Source organism: Macaca mulatta, chromosome 12 (assembly GCF_049350105.2).
Source record: "Macaca mulatta isolate MMU2019108-1 chromosome 12, T2T-MMU8v2.0, whole genome shotgun sequence".
Lineage (NCBI taxonomy): Eukaryota > Metazoa > Chordata > Mammalia > Primates > Cercopithecidae > Macaca > Macaca mulatta.
The window spans coordinates 100518617-100537211 of record NC_133417.1 but is presented as its reverse complement, the minus strand read 5'-3'; the positions used below and the strand labels follow the sequence as shown (position 1 = coordinate 100537211).

The following is an 18595-nucleotide window of genomic DNA, read 5'->3' as shown; positions in this document are numbered from 1 at the left end:
ATTTACTTTATGGATGCTAAACATAAAAGACTAAAAGCTTTTTGAGAACAAATTTGGTATCCTACTTATCTTTGCATCTCTGGTATTGAACAGATCCAAAGCTGGTGTTTGGTTAATGGTTTTGAATGGATAAATGAATGAAATAAAAATTAAAAAACAAATTAAAACAGAGAAACAATTTTTCAGATTTTAAAATAAGTAAATGAAAAGAGCAGAGCAATATTATAGTTTTTATATAACTTCGGAATGTCAAATGCTGTATTATCTGCTATGCATTTATCTACCATATCTATCTGTCTGTCTATCTATCTATCTATCTATCTATAATTTATCTTGCTAGCTTCACTCCAAATAATTCATTTTATCATCCATTATTATTTACAAATTCTCATCGCTTCTCGGCCTTTTGGCTAAGATCAAGTGTACAAATTCTCAGGTCAGTAAGTCATAATTATAACTTGGGAAAATGTGTCCTATTTTATTGATAGCACAGAAGTTTAGAATTTATTCTTCAGTACCATAAGGTTTATGGGAACACAACAAATAAAAATGGTCACAATTATTTGTCATGTCCGGAAGAGTACAAGACTGTGACCACTAATTCATGTCATATTTATATCAGTTTTACTTACTTATGGCTATTATATTTCCTTTGTGAATTTCACAGTTTTAGGAAAGCATTAACTGATCTTTTTATATTACTCTATCTTCATGGCTTATCCACATCTAGATTTCAACTGGCCATGCTTAGATAAAGCATATTTCCATATATATTTTTTTCTACCTTCATGTCTAGGTAGAGATCCTAGATATGTTGAGCTTTATTTTATTTCTGCAAATGTAAGTAAACTTTTGTACATGTGACTTGGAGAAAAATTAGAGGAAGAATTTATTTATTGTCCATTTAAGACTAATAATTATTGGGTTCGTATACTAGGAAGTTATACTAAGAAAAAGACTGTCAAAGAAGACACAAATTTTACAAAGCCAAACTCATAAAACATATAAAGATGATGACATATCCAGGATCAGATTTAGATTCTCTAGATCCATCCCAAAGAAGAAAATACCAAAAAAATAGCCCAAGCTGTAACTTTACCAATTTAGTTACTGCTGTCAAGAAACATTGCACAATGCCATCTAGTGACGAGTGACCAATGTATGATTAATCACCTAGAGATGACTGGATGAGGAGGGGGAAATTCCCAGGATTTTATGTGTAAGAGGGAAAGTCCTTCTGAGAGAATTAAAATGGATAGAGATTAGTTTTATTTCTGCAGGTACACTTAGTGCATGACAATTTATCACCGATCTGAAGCTTGGTAGTTTTTATTTTGAAATACTGTATTGCCACCTACCTCCAAATCTGCAGCTCTACCTCCTTCTGCAGCTGCCCTTCATTATCCCGTCCGCAGTTGAACTCAGAACTGTGTGTTCTCCAAGCTGTAGCCCCCCATCTAATGACTGGAGGTGGAGCACTTTAGAAACCAGTCTCAACAAACTAAAAAAAAAAAAAAAAAAAAAAAAAAAAAGGACTTCAAAAAAGGGAACCAAGTTGATTCTTAAAACAATCCGTGCCACATTAAAAATAAAAACAATAAATACACTTGGAAGTTCAAAGAGTAAAACTAAAATGGACTAGAGGAAATCATCTTTGTTTTTCTCAGCCAATGACTGTGCAGACCTGATGCTGTCTTGTTCTTGTACCAAATCCTCCTTGAAAATACCAGAGACCTCTCTCTGAATGGCCATAACATTATACCCTAAGGGAAATAGTTTTCTCCAACATTTCTCATCTTCTGTAAACAGATGGCATATATATATATATATAGAGAGAGAGAGAGAGAGAGAGAGAGAGACAGAGAGAGAGAGAGAGAGAGACCAACAATCTGCCAACTGTGGAATTCTTATAGTCTGATAGTTTCTTTTTGGTTAATTTTCCATGACTAAATTAACTAGTGTTGCTGCCATAGATACATTTAAGAAAATCAGACACTTTGCTGCCTTTAGGTATATCTGTCTGAAACTCAGCAGGAATATTTCAGTTGCCTTAGAAAAATATCCAGTTAACAAACTTTGTGAAGTGAAAAGAAAACCTTATCAAAATCTCCAGCTTCAAGTACATTTAGTTGTTTTCTTTTTATTGTTGCTTACATGCTGTGATTGGAGCACAATGTGAGGAAATTGCATAACCATTATTTCCACAAATCAAAGCTATTGAGACATGGGAAGGCCATGTGGAGCTGCTGCATGAAATGTTGATTTTAAAAATTCCACTCTGCCTTTATGTCTAAAGTCTTCTCTTCTTTTAAGTATCAATGGTTTCTTCAGTCATAAGCGTCGCTAGGATGTGTTTCGTTTGTTTAACTGCTTTTAAAATCAGAATGAGCCATAGGTCAAATAACATTTTTTGAAAAGTATTTTCTCTATGTGTCTTATATTTTTCCTTAGTTCCACTTTATTTGGTTATTTTTAATATTTTGGGAGTAATCTAGGCAAAGAGTCTTAATTGTTTTTTTTTTTTTTTTTTGAGATGGAATCTCTTTCTGTTGCCCAGGCTGGAGTGCAGTGGCGCAATCTCGGCTCACTGCAAGCTCCGCCTCCCAGGTTCACGCCATTCTCCTGCTTCGGCCTCCCGAGTAGCTGGGACTACAGGCGCCTGCCACCATGCCCAGCTAATTTTTTTTGTATTTTTAGTAGAGAAGGGGTTTCACCTTGTTAGCCAGGATGATCTCGATCTCCTGACCTCGTGATCCGCCCACCTCGGCCTCCCAAAGCGCTGGGATTACAGGCGTGAGCCACTGCACCCGGCCAAGAGTCTTAATTCTTAATGCATTAGAACCATCAAGAAAACTTTCAGTGCAACTTCCATGTCTCAGGAAAAAGTTTTGGTGTCCTCAGCTCGATCCATTCCCAGGTTTGTGGGGACTAGGGAATCCTTTCACTATTATTTTACATTTTAAAATATTCCTAATCAAGTTCAGGGCAGTGGTGTATGCCTGTGGTCCCAGCTGCTCGGGAAGCTCATGAGAGAGCATCACCGGAGCCCAGGAGTTTCAGTCCAGCCTGGGCAACACAGCAAGACCCCATCTCTAAAAAAAGAAAAGAAAGAAAAGAAAACAGTAGCCAGTCAGATGGCTATGTAGGTCAAAGAAAGCCTGAATGAATCATATGAGAGTGAAGAAAAACATTTGTTATTCCTAGCTTTCTGTGTTCCTCTTTTGCTCCAGCAGAGCTTTGGTTGTGTACTCTAATACTGATATAACACTGCTTTCCTTGGAGCCACAGCTACTGCTGAGAACTCAAAAACTTCTCCCTTTGCAGTGAACACATCTAGATTTGGGCTGGGGATGGGATGAAGATCTCTAACACCTTCCTGGAAATCGAGAAGTGCAAATAGGTAATTTTCCTTTTTTTTTTTTTTTTTTTTTTTTTTTGAGATGGAGTCTCGCTCTGTCACCCAGGCTGGAGTGCAGTGGTGCAATCTCGGCTCACTGCAACCTCCACCTCTTCCTGGGTTCAAGCGATTCTCCCTGCTTCAGTCTCCTGAGTAGCTGGGCACCCGCCACCACACCCGGCTAATTTTTTTAGTTTTAGTAGAGACGGAGTTTCACCATGTTGGGCAGCCTGGTCTTGAACTCCTCACCTCAGGTAGATCCGCCCACCTCGGCCTCCCAAAGTGCTGGGATTACAGGCGTGAGCCACCGTGCTGGCCTGGTAATTTTCTTAAGAGTGAAAGAAAGCTTTGTTTTGAGATGTTCTGCTGGGGTATTCTGGTAGCTCTTTCAGTGTTTAAACTCATTCCGAGTCTGCAAAAATGGCATAATATTTAGCTGTGCTTTGACACTTTTCAGCACCTGGGATATAATGAGCATAAATATCTTTTTAGGTTTCTAGATCAAAGATTGTTTTCTTCTGTAATGTTTATCCTCAAAGAAGTGTTTCAGTGTTCTGTAAAGTAAATTTCAGAGATTATAAGGCCAAAATAGCGATTATAGCAAAAATCTATGATCAGTTACATTGTCTAATTTTGAATTACAGTGGCAGCTTTTCTCTTTTCTTTAAATTTGGTGCTATTTCTTCCCATCATTTCCACCCCTGGGATTTTTCTGGTGAGAGATGTATATAATTGCCTCTCTGCCCACATTCTCTTCTAAAAGGATCTGTTCCTCTGCTGAACAGATGGGCCTAGTCATCTATGTTTATATCATATGACCTTACTCCCCTGGTTATGATGATTGGGCCAGTGTGGGGAGACCTACTCTGAGAGCCAATCCATAGGTTAGGCCAGGCCAACTAGATGATATTGTTTGAAAAAATTTCACTGAGACACAAAAGTCATAGGTAAGTGATGAGAATTGGAGTTGCAGGGTCATGGGTATTTAGTGTGAGAGCTCTATGGCAAGCTTCAGCTACATGGACATCAAATTATGAGGGAACCCAAAGTAAAATCCTTACACATGGAGCCAGCCTACAAAAGCAACCTAGAATAGACATGCAGAGAGAAGCAGTAGCAAGAGCTCACACTGACATTTGTAAAATCCCTTCTCACAATCCAGAGCCTTTTCTACTTTAAACAAACAGTATGTTTTTGAGCATGGCTTGGGTTGGATTGCCCACCTCCAGAGAACCTGTTTGTCTTACACTAATCAGCATTATCACATCATTCTGTCCATGTGACTGATTCAGAGTAGGCATGTGAACCATTAATGGACAATAAAGGAGACAGTTGCTGGAGTTTTGTTTTGCTTTTTGTTTGAGACTGGGTTTTGCTCTGTCACCCAGGCTGACGGACAATGGCAGGATCATGGCTTACTGCACTCTCAACCTCCTGGGCTCAAGTGATCCTCCCACCTCAGCCTCCCAAGTAGTTGGGACCACAGGAGGGGGCCACCACACCTGGCTAATTTTTTTGATGTTTTGTAGATACGGGGTCTCCCTATGTTGCCCAGGCTGGTCTCTAACTCCAGAGCTCAAGTGTTCTGCCCACTTCAGCCTCCCAAAGTGCTAGAGTAAAAGGCCCGAGTCACCAATGCCGGCCAATTGCTGCAGTTTTTGGAAAAGAAAATTCCTGTCTGATCCATGGGAGTTGCTTCAAAGGTACTCTCTGCTTTTGTAGATATGAACTAGGAAGAGTGTAACTCTGGTTGCTTCTGACTACCATTCAGCCTAAGATGAAAACCGCATCACAGAAGACAGTGCAGCAGTGGAAAGAAAGTAGGTCTTGACTGACATTATGGGACTACTGGTTTTCTTAAAATCTGCCCAGTGTTTGCTTCGTCAGTCACATCGGCCAGTACATTCCCTTAGCTGTTTAAATTGTTTGATTGGATTTTCTTACAAATGAACTCTTAAATTTGAGTGAGACTAATGATTTTCTAGGTCTTAGGAGACAAAGCAATCCCTTCAATTTCCTGGCTCCCTAAGTAGAACAGTTGTTAGTACCATCTTCTCCACTGTGTTTTGCTTGGTTCTGTACCACCTAGCAGAATATCTAGCACACATTAGTTGCATCATCGAAATTTATTAAATGATAAGTTCCCTCCTCTTGAACGCTCTCAGTAATATGATCAGCATACAATCTTTGAAAGTAGTGGATTTCAGGGAGGCCTCTGACTTTCAGGTTGTGTGATGTGCTCTTGGAGAAGATTAAAGACAACTATTAATGAAATGAAAGTGATTAAGGAAGAAGCCAATCCACTTCATCAAGGCTGGGAAAAATAAACTGATAGTGCTATGCAAACAGACATCATACCACGTTTTTCCTTATTATATATTTTGTATAGTTATCCTCATTCCTACCTTAATGAAACTGTGGTCCTCTACATTTAGAATGCAGATAGATTAAAAAAAAAGATTACATTTTCCCATAGTCAAAATTAAGATACGTATCTGGGACTTTGGTACATTACCTCACATAATCTTGACAGTCCTGACTGGTGGGTATCATTAGTTCTATCATACAGATGAGGAAATTGAGGAAGAGAGATTAGTTAACTTGCTCAAGTTAGTACGTAATGAGAGTTGAGACTGAAGTTAAAGGGTCTACTATTACTTTATGTTAATTCCAAATACAACTCATTTATGACCTCTTTGGTCTTGCTAGGTCTGAAGCTCTTGCTGAAAGGATATCATAGCATGCATAGACTATCTCTGGTGACAGTGGTTCCCTCCAAAGATGCTAACTGGGTGACTGGGAGTGGGAGACATTTATTTTTCATTGTCCAGTGTTTTGTACCTTTTGAAATTTGAACTAAATGCTTATATTACTTTATCCAAAATATACATATTTACAAAAAAATTGTATCATGGAAATTTTATCTGATAAAACAATAGGCCTATAATAGATGATTTGGAGATCCCTTCTAGTGCTAAATGTATTTCATTGTGCGAGTTTATAAAAAGGCCTCCCAGTTTTAGAGAATACAAAGATTTCCGCACTGAATGTTCTCCCAAACCACTGAAATTGCCTAAAAGAATCTTTAAAAAGGTCATCTATAGTTTTGGCAGTATGAGTGACTTAAAAAAAAATCAGATCAATTAAATTTTGGAAATTAAGCTTCAGATTCAGATTAGGCCAAATGTCTCTGGGGCCCAGTAAAACCTAAAGGGACCTGCCAGCATTTTCACTTGAAAGGACAACTTTGTTGTGATTAACACCAAACTACCGAAGGAATGGAGAGAGGAGCGGTTAAGAATCCCGCAGTTAATCACTGAAGATGTCTCCCATGGGTATGGACAGGCTGAAGGGAAGCGTGCTTTGCACATTTTATTTTCTCAGGAACACAGCAGGCATCTTGTAAAATCACTGGGTTGGGCCTCATAACCAAAACAAAGGAGGATACAGAAAATTCATGTACATAGGCTTTGGCAATTTGCCTTTGTTCTCTAATGACAAACCCTACAGGAGACAGGAACCCCTTGGAGTCTGATCTTGCCTCTTCTTAGTGAGGACAGCTTAGTATGTGCATGTGTGTGTTTAAAGCAACTGCTTCACGTGTAGGAAATCTTTCAAGTGTCGGAGACACCAATGGTATGTTATCATAAGAGCTTTTTTGTCAAACATGGCATAATTTTTCAGTACAGCTACTTGAGTGTGCATATTTTTGAGTGGCCTGAAACAATAAAAACAATGAAAAACCTTTTAATGCCCTGAAATTAGCATAAATATGAGCTATGTAGCTAAGCTCCATCGTTCATAGCATTGAAGATAGTCACATCTAATTTTGCTGCTATAGAAAACAAATCAGTTCTGCTAACTGAAGCCCACGGTAGTTTGCACATTATTTTTTTTTTAATTCCTTCGGTCTATTTTAGTGTTTGAAATGCTAAAAAATTCTGTCCCAGTATTCTTTCTGGAAAAAAGTCTGTATACTGTCTTTTGATCTCTGCTACTAGTTCACAAGTCACTCTTGACTGAAGTTATAAAGCAAGAGAGGGGATTTTATTTATGGTCTTTTGTATTTTTTTTTTCTATTCACTATAGTACATTTCCTCCTCCCAGGCCATAGGATTCTGCTGCAAATTCTAACAGGAAGAGGCAATGGCAGCCCTTACTGAAACACAACTACAGGAAGAGGATCCCTGAGTGGGATTCCTGTGTGAAAGGCATTTTCGCCTTTTTGTGTATCTTCAGAATCTTAACTTTCATGAGAGAAGAATAGAAATGCAACAATGGAACAATCCACAGTATACCTGTAGCTGGCAATTTAATAAACGTGAAGGAAATGCTACGGAGTCCTGTCAGTGTCTTTCTTGGCCCACATGGGGCTTCTGTAGGAAACCCTGTCTGTGTCAGGCCAGGAATTCCATGTAACCAGTCCTAGATTTCGCAGTGGTGGTGCTGAATGGAACGTTTCACTTGGTGTCATTGTCAGACAGTTCTGCCAAGGTTGTTATTAGGCCTCACATGGCCTATATAACAGGTTTTCCCCTACATCTTGTCTAACCAACCTAGCAAAACTTCCAGTTCATCGCCTTCTATTCCAATCTAATCAAAGCTTGAGAGTGTCTCATGAAATTTTATAGGTTTTGTTGTCTCATTTAAATCACCACCATGAAAATCTCCTGGATCTTAAGATTAATGTAAACTTTAATCTACAATGTGATTTCTTCCCTACCTGTGGCCTGATTTTTAGTTCCTTTGTAATTGTTTAATGGAAGAAGGCAAAATCCTTTGAGAAAAGTAGTTCACAACCTTCCCTGTTGCCTCTGGAGACCTCTGCTCCATTTTGCTTGTTATGGTTTTATAAAAGCATTGAGACTTTCCTTAATGAAGAGAACTCAGAGAGCCTCTGTCATGAACTTTGCTGAACTCAAATCAGAAGACCAGAACATATAAAACCGATTAATTCATGAAGACCCTTAAGGGAAATTCTTAACAGTCTGTGGCTCAAGCTTTATGTTATTTTGAAATACAGATGAAAATGCCATCCTTAAATGGATGCTTTATGATTAATGAGATAATGTGTATAATATGTTCTGAGTTCCTATAGCAATCATCCAATATGAGGCAGCTATTATTATTTATTATCAGCATCCAGATACTGGGACTATATATTTGCCAAGGACAAAATAAAATATAGGACAGATGCAAAAATTCCAGATTATCAGTAAGCTCTAGGGAAACTAGCATATGGTGGTTATCCTTTGATAAATATGCTAAATATGTATTTATATGATAAACTGACTAGTGAAATTAGAGAGATGCCTTTGAGAGTTATCACCAGAATTCAGCAAGTCCTTTGGTGCACTAACAAGTGGAGAATTCTACAGGCAGTAGATGGGTTCTTGCCAGTATTTGGAATACGCCCCTTCTCTTACTGTAGCTGGAAGCAATGATTAAGAAAAGAACCAGTGAATAAAAGATGTGCTCTTTTATTCACTGTTAGTGGGAGTGAAACTTGGCAACTCTTTAAGAACCCAATTTAACAATATCTATCAAACTGCAAACCACCTGTAATTCCAGCACTTTGGGAGGCCGAGGTGGGCAGATCACGAGGTCAGGAAATCGAGACCATCCTGGCTAACACGGTGAAACCCCATCTCTACTAAAAATACAAAAAATTAGCCTGGCATGGTGGCGGGCACCTGTAGTCCCAGCTACTCAGGAGGCTGAGGCAGGAGACTGGCGTGAACCCGGGAGGTGGAGCTTGCAGTGAGCCGAGATTGCTCCCAGAGTGAGCGAGGGCTGCTAGCACAGTGTCACCTCTTAGTATGAGCGCACTTGTGTTAATGAGACAAAGGAAAGGTGTATAACCTGGGATGTACGCAAAGTATTTTTATGTGTATATATAGCAAACCACTATTAACTTTGGTTAATTCTGAGGAGAGAGTGTTATAAAAAGGAAAACCATTTTTCTTTTATTTAATACTTTAAAAACCATATATATATTACTTTAATTTTAAAAACAACTTTTTTCTTTTTTTTTGTTTTTCTTTGTAATGGTAATCAATTTTTTTTTTTTTTTTTCCCAAGAAAGAAGGAATTCTCTTTTCCTTCTACTGCAGCTTAGAAGGCATCTTGAAAAGCTATAGCTATTTGGCAGCTCACACTGTGGACATTATTCCCTTGACAGAAGCACCTTTACACCCATGGGGTTCCAGAAATCTCATCGTTATACTAGAGTGAGCAGATCAGAACCACTTGGTTCACATCTAAAACACCTGTGAGGTAAAACCTCTCTTATTCTCTAAGCCAATGTGAAAGTGGAGGGATAAAATGGTATTTATTTTCCACTCTCATCACCAGTAATTTTGTTTAAAAAAATCTGTTTGCCTTAAATTCACCTACAAAAAATTTGTGACTATGTAATTGAGGTCACAAATCTTCATTTCTAATTGTTATAAATTTATTAAAGACTGTAAATGTTGTCTCTCTCATGAAACACCTGTTCTTTCCATAATTAACAATTTCCACTTGAGCATATACATTTAAAGTAATACTCTTCCAACAAGAATATGAAAACCTGGCTGGGTGTGGTAGCTCATGCTTGTAAACCCAGCACTTTGGGAGGCCGAGATGGGCAGATCACCTGAGGTCACGAGTTCAAGACCACCTTGGCCAACATGGTGAAACCCCGTCTCTACTAAAAATACAAAAAATTAGCCAGGTGTGGTAGTGGGTGCCTGTAATCCCAGCTACTTGGGAGACTGAGGCAGGAGAATTGCTCGAACCCGGAGGCAGAGGTTGCAGTGAGCTGAGATTGTGCCGTTGCATTCCAGCCTGGGCAACAAGAGCAAAACTCTGTCTCAAAAAAAGAAAAAAGAAAAAACCTAGCAGGTATTATTTCCTGTGATAGCCTTTCTTATTTGAAAGTCAGCATGTAATATATGTTTGTGAAAAAGCACTTACTGTAAAAAAAAGGATGAAATGTACAATTATGAAGGAATCCTACACTTAAATTTGTTACAATAAATGCATCATCCAAAAACATTTTCAGGTTTCTCATTTTAAAGGAATTTAAAACTAGTTGCTAGAAAGAATCACAGCACAGTCATGTTGAACACACGCTATGCAAGTATGTAATTATGAATCATAGTTAGAAAATAAGTCATTTACGAGAATAGTAAGCTGATTTTCATCATTAACTGAATCTTCATTTTGAGTTCTTACACAACATCCAAGTGTTAGGGAGGAGAAATAATCCTCAAACTATTTCTCTCCTGACGTATGCTCAAATTGAAACAACATCTTTTGCTAAGGCTGAACCCAGTACCCTTACACGTGTCATTTAAACCCTCTCAGGGAAGTTTTAGGATGGCTGTGCAAAACCACTGCGATGTAGTTGAAGGAGCAAAATCTGCACGTCTGCACTTTGACCTCCCTGGGCTGGCCTTGAGACCACCTGGTATAATTGATGTGTGAAATCATTCTCCTGCTTTAGTATGTAAGGCTGTGTGATATTTGCCACCATGGATCAGAATTACTATATTTTTCGGCCGGGCGAGGTGGCTCACGCCAGCAATCCTAGAATTTTGGGAGGCCGAGGCCGGCGGATCACTCGAGGTCAGGAGTTCAAGACCAGCCTGGCCAATATGGTGAAACCCCATTTCTACTAAAATATAAAAATTAGCCAGGCGTGGTGGCGGGTGCCTCTAATCCCAGCCACTTGGGTGGCTGAGGCAGGAGAATCACTTGAACCCCGGGAGGCGGAGGTTGTGGTGAGCGGAGATCATGCCACTGCACTCTAGCCTGGGTGACAGAGTAAGACTCCGTCTCAAAAACAAACAAAGACTTACTTTATCTTTTATGACTTTTTTTTTTTTTTTTTTTTTTAATTAAATAGAGACGTGTCTATGTTGCCCAGGCTGGTCTGGAACTCCTGGGCTCAAGCAATCCTCCCGCCCCGCCTCCCGAATTGCTGTAATTACAGGCGTGAGCCCCATGCCCAGACTATTTTTTAATGCTTTAAAAAATATATATATAATGACCAGCATGGTTTTCTTCATGTTGCTGACAGAGGAGAGCAAAGTAAGTTGACTCCGAACAACATGGGTTTGAACTGCGCAGGCTTACTTTTACGCAGATTGTTTTTCAACCAAATATGGATGGAAAACAGCATTGGTGGGCTAGGAACCCTGCGTGTATGGAGGGCCAGCTTTTCACATTCGCAGCTTGGGCAGGGTCAACTGCCGGACTTGTGTGTGTGTGGATTTGGTGTTATGTTGGCGGAGGGGTGAGGCGTGGGGGAGGTGTGGGAGGCGGGGTGGGGGACGGGGGTGGGGGTGCGGGGGAGACGGGGGAGGGGGGGACGGAGGGGGCGGTGTCCTGGAACTCATCCCTCTTCCCCGCCTTCCCTAAGGCCACGCACACCCAAGGACTGTGTTACAATTCTGTGAAGCTGAAGAGCAGGAGTTTTTAACATACGGTCACCCGCGAGCGTGTTACAGCTAATTCTCTGACCACATTCTAGACCTTCAGAGTCAGAAATAGTGTGGGGCTCAGCAATCTGTATTTTAACAATCCTTAAAGCTTGAGAAACACTTCTGTTTAGGAATACTTTAAGTGTGGGACTAAGTACCATGAAATATCTTGCCTTGCTTTTGTGATATCCCTGATCTCCTAACCAAAGTGTATTTACTCAATATATTTACACATTTCTGAGTGATTATTTTGAAAAGTCAGCTTCCTAGGCTGCGTGCATCAGAATCACATGGAAGGTGTGTTAGAATCCAGATTCCCGGATCTCTCTGAAGGCAGGGTCTGAAAATCGGCATGTTAAACACATATCCTAACACATTTTCATATACACCGACATTCCCGCTCCAGCGCTGTAGAGTTATTGAGACAGGCTCTTACTGTACCTTCTAATATTTTTGTTTTGGCATTTTCTTAGTGAAAAAGCAGGCGATGTTGATTGATAGTGGTGGAACTGGGGAAGGTGATCAAAATAATACAATTTTTGCGAATTTGTTTTATCTACTTAAAACGCTCTCTCCAGACCAATTTGCATGAAAAGCAGGAAGCTGACTAAATTGAAAGAAAATGCTAAATCTTCATGTTACACCTTCATATCAAGAAAAATTCTATTAGGTACACACACAAGTAGGTAAAAACAGCAGGAGCTAGTGAGGAGGTTGTGCAGTGGCCTCCCACACATCTCCTGCTTCTGCTTTTGTGCTGCACTCTCTCAGAGCTCCTACTGACCCAAATACCGATCCCGTGAACTCTTCATTTGTCTTTTTTTTTTTTTTTTTTTGAGACAGGGTCTCACTCTGTCACCCAGGCTAGAGTGCAGTGGCCAGATCTCTGCTCGCTGCAACCTCCACCTCCTGGGTTCAAGCAGTTCTTGCGCCTCAGCTTCCCGAGTAGCTGGGATTACAGGCACACGCCACCACGCCTGGCTAATTTTTTAGTTTTAGTAGAGACAGGGTTTCACCATGTTGGCCAGGCTGGTCTCGAACTCCTGACCTCAAGTGATTTGCCTGCCTTGGCCTCTCAAAGTGCTGGGATTACAGGCTTGCGCCACCGCACCCAGCAAGATCCAACTTTTGAACCAACACTTCATGTTGAGATTCTTACATTCCTTGCTGGTTTTAATTTCTTTTCTCCTTTAGCAACTTTCCAGGCTTTCTTATAGCCCCCTTCTCTTTGTCCACTGCTTCTCGGTGGATTTTTTTCCTTGGCTGTCTTTCCCACCAATCTTTTTCTGTCTCTGCCTCTCTTTTGTCCCATGTCCCCTTTTTCTCTCTTTACAGATTATTGGATGTTTACTATGGGCCAGGCACACTTCTAAGTATATCACATAAAATAACTTAGTTAATTTTCACAACCTCATATTTGCGGGAACTGAAACAGAGAAGTTAATTTGCCTAAGATCACATGGCTAGCTAGTAATGGAGCTATGATTCAGATGCTAGCATTTTGGCTCCAGAGACTATGCTCTTAATCACTCATTACATACCTTCTTTTCTTAGTCTACAAGCCCATTTGGCTGAGCTTATCCATTTTTTTTAGATTCAACTTCTAACTATAAGCTCATTTATCTGATATCTCTAATTCCAATCATGCCTGTCATCTGAGTTCGTCATCCCCGATGCTCACTGGACAACTTTACTAGTATTTCCCCATAGGGTATTAAACAGTTCATATTCCCACAACTGAACTCACTGTCTTTCTCGCCTTTAGTCTTCATCTTAGCTTATAGTGTCTCCATTCTCCTTGTCACCAAGGCAGGAAAACTATGAGCCATCCTACAGTTATTTTATCTGGTGTGTTCTACCTCCTGAGCGTTTTTATTTCATTTCTGTTCCTTTCTCGTCTTTCCTTCTGCCACCACAACTACACTGTGGGATTATAGTAAGTATTTTTCTCATTCTTTTGAGGAAAGGATTAGTTTTTACCTTATGATACTGTGAGTCTTAACCGATGAGGTTCTCTTCTTTGATTTACCTACTCTGATGCATGGAGTCACATGTGAAAGCTATCTGTTAAAAACATTTATAGAAACCTGGCTGGGTATGGTGGCTCACACCTGTAATCCTAGCACTTTGGGAGGCTGAGGTGCGCAGATCACTTGAGCTCAGGAGTTTAAGACCAGCCTGAGTAACATGGCAAAACCCAGTCTCTACAAAAAAAGGAAAAAAAAAATTAACTGGGCTTGGTGTCACACACCTGTAGTCTCAGTAGTCTCAGATACTTGGGAGGCTGAGGTGGCAGGAATGCTTGAGCTTGGGAGGTTAAGCTTGCAGTGAGCTGAGATCTTGCCACTGCACTCCAGCCTGGGCGACTGAGTGAGACCCTGTCTCAAAATATATATATATATGTGTGTATATATATGTATGCAGTGATTTTCTGAACAAACTTCTCTCTTGCTATTATATTCCCTTAGGCTCATTTTTATTTTTTTTATTTTTTATTTTTTTTTGAGACGGAGTCTTGCTCTGTCGCCCAGGCTGGAGTGCAGTGGCGGGATCTCGGCTCACTGCAAGCTCCGCCCCCCGGGTTCCCGCCATTCTCCTGCCTCAGCCTCCCGAGTAGCTGGGACTACAGGCGCCACCACCACGCCCGGCTAGTTTTTTGTATTTTTAGTAGAGACGGGGTTTCACCGTGTTAGCCAGGATGGTCTCGATCTCCTGACCTTGTGATCCGCCCGTCTCAGCCTCCCAAAGTGCTGGGATTACAAGCTTGAGCCACCGCGCCCAGCCTAGGCTCATTTTTAAAAACTTGTTTTCAATTCTATTTTATGTTACTCTACCCACAATAAAGTACTTGCAGTTCCCTCAAATTTGCCAATGTATGTGTGAGTGTGTATGTGTGTATACATACCTGGACCATTGCCCATGCTGGAATGCCCTTTCTTGCCTCGCCTACTTGAAAAATATCTGCATTTTCCAAATCTCAATTCAAGATCATTTTATTCTTGAAATTATTGATGATACCTAACTTATGCTACCTCAGTATGCCACATATAGTTTAAAATTTTTAACTCCTACTGCCCTCATGTGCTTAAATACTTTTGTCCCTTCTAAAGTGTAATTTCTGTGAGATCAGTGACTGTATCTCATCTTTCCATTTTCAGTGGCCTAATAAAGCTGCATCTTTAGAAGTGGCTCATGAAGTGATTCTACAAATAATAACTATCACCCTTAGGGAGCAGGTACCAGATGACAATAAACAGGCCAAACTGCAATGACATCTCAGCAAAGCCCACATATACCACTTCTATATTTGGGAGATTTTCATAGTTTTGAAATGCTTTTGACTCTTTTAAAAGCCCCGTTTCTCTGCAATAGTAAAAAAAAAAAAAAAAAAAAACTCTCAAAAACAAGTATGCGTTACATGCTGGTTCCAAGAAGGAGAGAAGTTGGGGCAAACCACATCCTGCTTTCAAAGGAACCAACAAAGACCATGAGTAAAGCATGAGCTGAGGCTGATGAAGTGCACCTGTCCTGTGACAGTTCATGAGCTGTCAGCCTCTCATAAAAGCGGCACGTTCTCTGTGTTTTTACATAGCCAAGTCAGGCATTTCTAAGCTCATTTGTGGGACAAGGACACAATAAAGCAGGGAACAGTTTTGATGCTCCCAGTTTTAGTTTCCTAGGGCTGCCGTAAGAAGGCACCACAAACTGAGTGGCTTAAACATCAGTATTTGTTTCACGGTTGTGGAGGCTGGGAGTCTAAAATCAGTGTTGGTAGGGTTGGTGCCTTTTGGAGGCCCTAAGGGAGAAACTGACCTGGGCCTCTCCCCTAGCTTCTGGTGCTTGCTGACATTTTTGGCATTCCTTGGCTTGCAGCTACAACCCTCCAATCTCTGTCTCCATCATCAAATGGCCCTGTCTCTGTGTATGTCTACATTTTCCCCTTTTTTAAACTTTTAATTTTAGGTTTGAAGGGTACATGGGAAGGGTTGTTACATAGGTAAACCAACGTCACCGGAGTTGTATGTATTATTTGATAATCCAGGTGTTAGGCCAAGTACCCAATAGTTACCTTTTCTGCTTCTTTCCCTCCTGATGCCCTCCCCACTTAAGTAGGTCCCAGTGTCTTTTGCTTCCTTCTTTGTGTTCATAGTTTTTATCATTTAGCTGCTACTTATAATTGAGAACATATAGTATTTGGTTTTCTGTTCCTGCGTTAGTTTGCTAAGGATAATAGTCTCCAGCTCCATCCATGTTCCTGCCAAAGACATGATCTCATTCTTTTTTTACAGCTGCATAGTATTCCCTGATATATAAGTAACGCATTCTCTTTATCCAATCTGTCATTGATGGGTATTTGGGTTGATTCTATGTCTTTGCTATTGTGAATAGTGCTGCAATAAATATTTGCGTGTGTGTGTCTTTATGGTAGAATGATTTATATTCTTCTGGGTATATATGGCATTGCTGGGTAGAATGGTAGTTCTGCTTTTAGCTCTTTGAGGAATTGCCATACTGCTTTCCACAATGGTTGAACTAATTTACACTCCTACCAATAGCGTATACTGATTGTCAGAATGTTCATACCTCTTTCCATAAATATACTCTAATGCAGTATAACCTCACCTTAACTTGATTATATCACTGAGCCCCATATTTGTTTCCAAATAAGGTCTCATTTGTAGGTTTTAGGGGTTCGGACTTGAGCAAATGTTTTTAGGGACACTATTCAACCCACAACACCCCATCCCACTTTAAGTCTCCTTGGACCACAAGGTCAGCATACAGGCTTTTCCACTGCTTTCTTGGAGGTGTTGGTGAGAGTGGCAAAAAGGTGACCATGACCTGAGAATCTTGGGGTTCTGGGTCATGAGTTATCCCCCCATCTACCTGCTTTCAGATGGATGAGACTAAAAAGCATTATTTATTTACTTTTATTGTTTAAGGTTTCTGAAAATATATTTGAAGTAAACACATATTTTGAATGTAATAATTTAAATTATTCTAAATCATATGTTTGCTATATAAAGCATTAGAATCAAAAGTTTATATCCCTTTTAGTTTTTTGATTTTTTTCTTTTTTTAAAGAAATGATATCTTGCTATATTGCCCAGGCTGGTCTCAAACTCCTGAACTCAAGTGATCCTCCTGCCTTTGTCTCCTAAGTAGCTGAGATTACAGGTGTGAGCCTCCATGCCTGGCTCCTTTTTAGATTTTTAAATTATTTATTTAGTAGAGATGGGCTTTCACTATGTTGGCCAGGCTGGTCTCAAACTCCTGACCTCAAGTGATCTGCCCGCCTTGGCCTCCCAAAGTGCTGGAATTATGGGTGTGAGCCACTGCATCTGGCCTGATTTTTAAAGAATTTAAATGATCTCTCAAGTCATTTAGCCACTAGAAAATTAAATCAATGTGCCAAAAATCATATTTCAAAAAATAATAAAAATGAAGGAGAAAATGCAATAGATAAACTGAAGAATTAGAAAATAATAGAGCTAGAAGGCTCTTAAATATTTTTTGTTTAGGTCAGTAAATCCTGCTTTCCTCAGTGGGTAAAGTGAGGCCCATTTAAACATTTTTTTCCCAAAGTTACCCAGCTAATTAGTGGGCACAATTTAGACTATATTTCAAGTTGTTGTTTTTTTTTTTTTTGAGATGGAGTTTCGTTCTTGTTGCCCAGGCTGGAGGCAATGGCGAGATCTCAGCTCACTACAACCTCCACCTCCTGGGTTCAAGCGATTCTCCTGCCTCAGCCTCCCCGGTAGCTGGGATTACAGTCGTGCATCACCACACCTGGCTAATTTTTTGTATATTTAGTAGAGACGGGGTTTCACCATGGCCAGGCTGGTCTTGAGCTCCTGACCTCAGGTGATCTGCCTGCCTCTGCCTCCCAGAGTGCTGGAATTACAGGCGTAAGCCACTGCACCCGGCCTATATTACAAGTTTTTAAACTTCTATGTTGTTATTCTTTTCACTGTATCACAGTGCATTTTGGTCTTTACTGTTAGACATTCTGATGGATCATGTCAAGGTTTTTTCTTTTTGGTTTTTTTAGAGAAAGTCAACTTGCAAAAGGAATAGGTTCTCAATTTCCTGGTGTGTAGTTAGGTTAGTAGGTAGGATTAAGCATACATTTTGTTGGTGGGGCATGGTGGCTCATGCCTGTAATCCCAGCACTTTGGGAGACTGAGGCAGGCGGATCACAAGGTCAAGAGATTGAGACCATCCTGGCCAACATGGTGAAACCCCGTCTCTACTAAAAATACAAAATTAGCTGGGCGTGGTGGTGTGCGCCTGTAGTCCCAGCTACTCGGGAGGCCGAAGCAGGAGAATCACCTGAACCCGGGAGGCGGAGGTTGCAGTGAGCGGAGATCATGTCACTGTACTCCAGCCTGGTGACAGAACAAGACTCCATTTCAGAAAAAAAGCAAGACCTCCTGATAATAAAAGAAGGTGTTATTAATAATTACGTTTGGTCAACAGGTGTAAATTGGGAAGGCTTTGGGCAAACAGTTAAAAGTAGCACCCTCTAAGTCGATGTTATAATGAATAAAAATGCCTCTGGGTTGACCTTACATTGTTCATTTGTAAATATTTTGAATATGTATGTCAATTTTACTGTAGTATATAACCTAACAATCCAAAAATAGGCTTTTTAATGATTGTCTTCTGGAAAATCCTGTAATTCCTTTGAGAATGGAAGGAAAGAGGGCTCCAAATTCCTGATTGAGAG

The 18595-nt window shown here is 40.2% G+C and overlaps 1 pseudogene; it reads left to right on the top strand.

The window, feature by feature from the left end:
- The first annotated feature begins 390 nt into the window (after positions 1-390).
- On the top strand, positions 391-541 carry LOC114671664 (U2 spliceosomal RNA; annotated as a pseudogene).
- Positions 542-18595: the final 18054 nt, after the last annotated feature.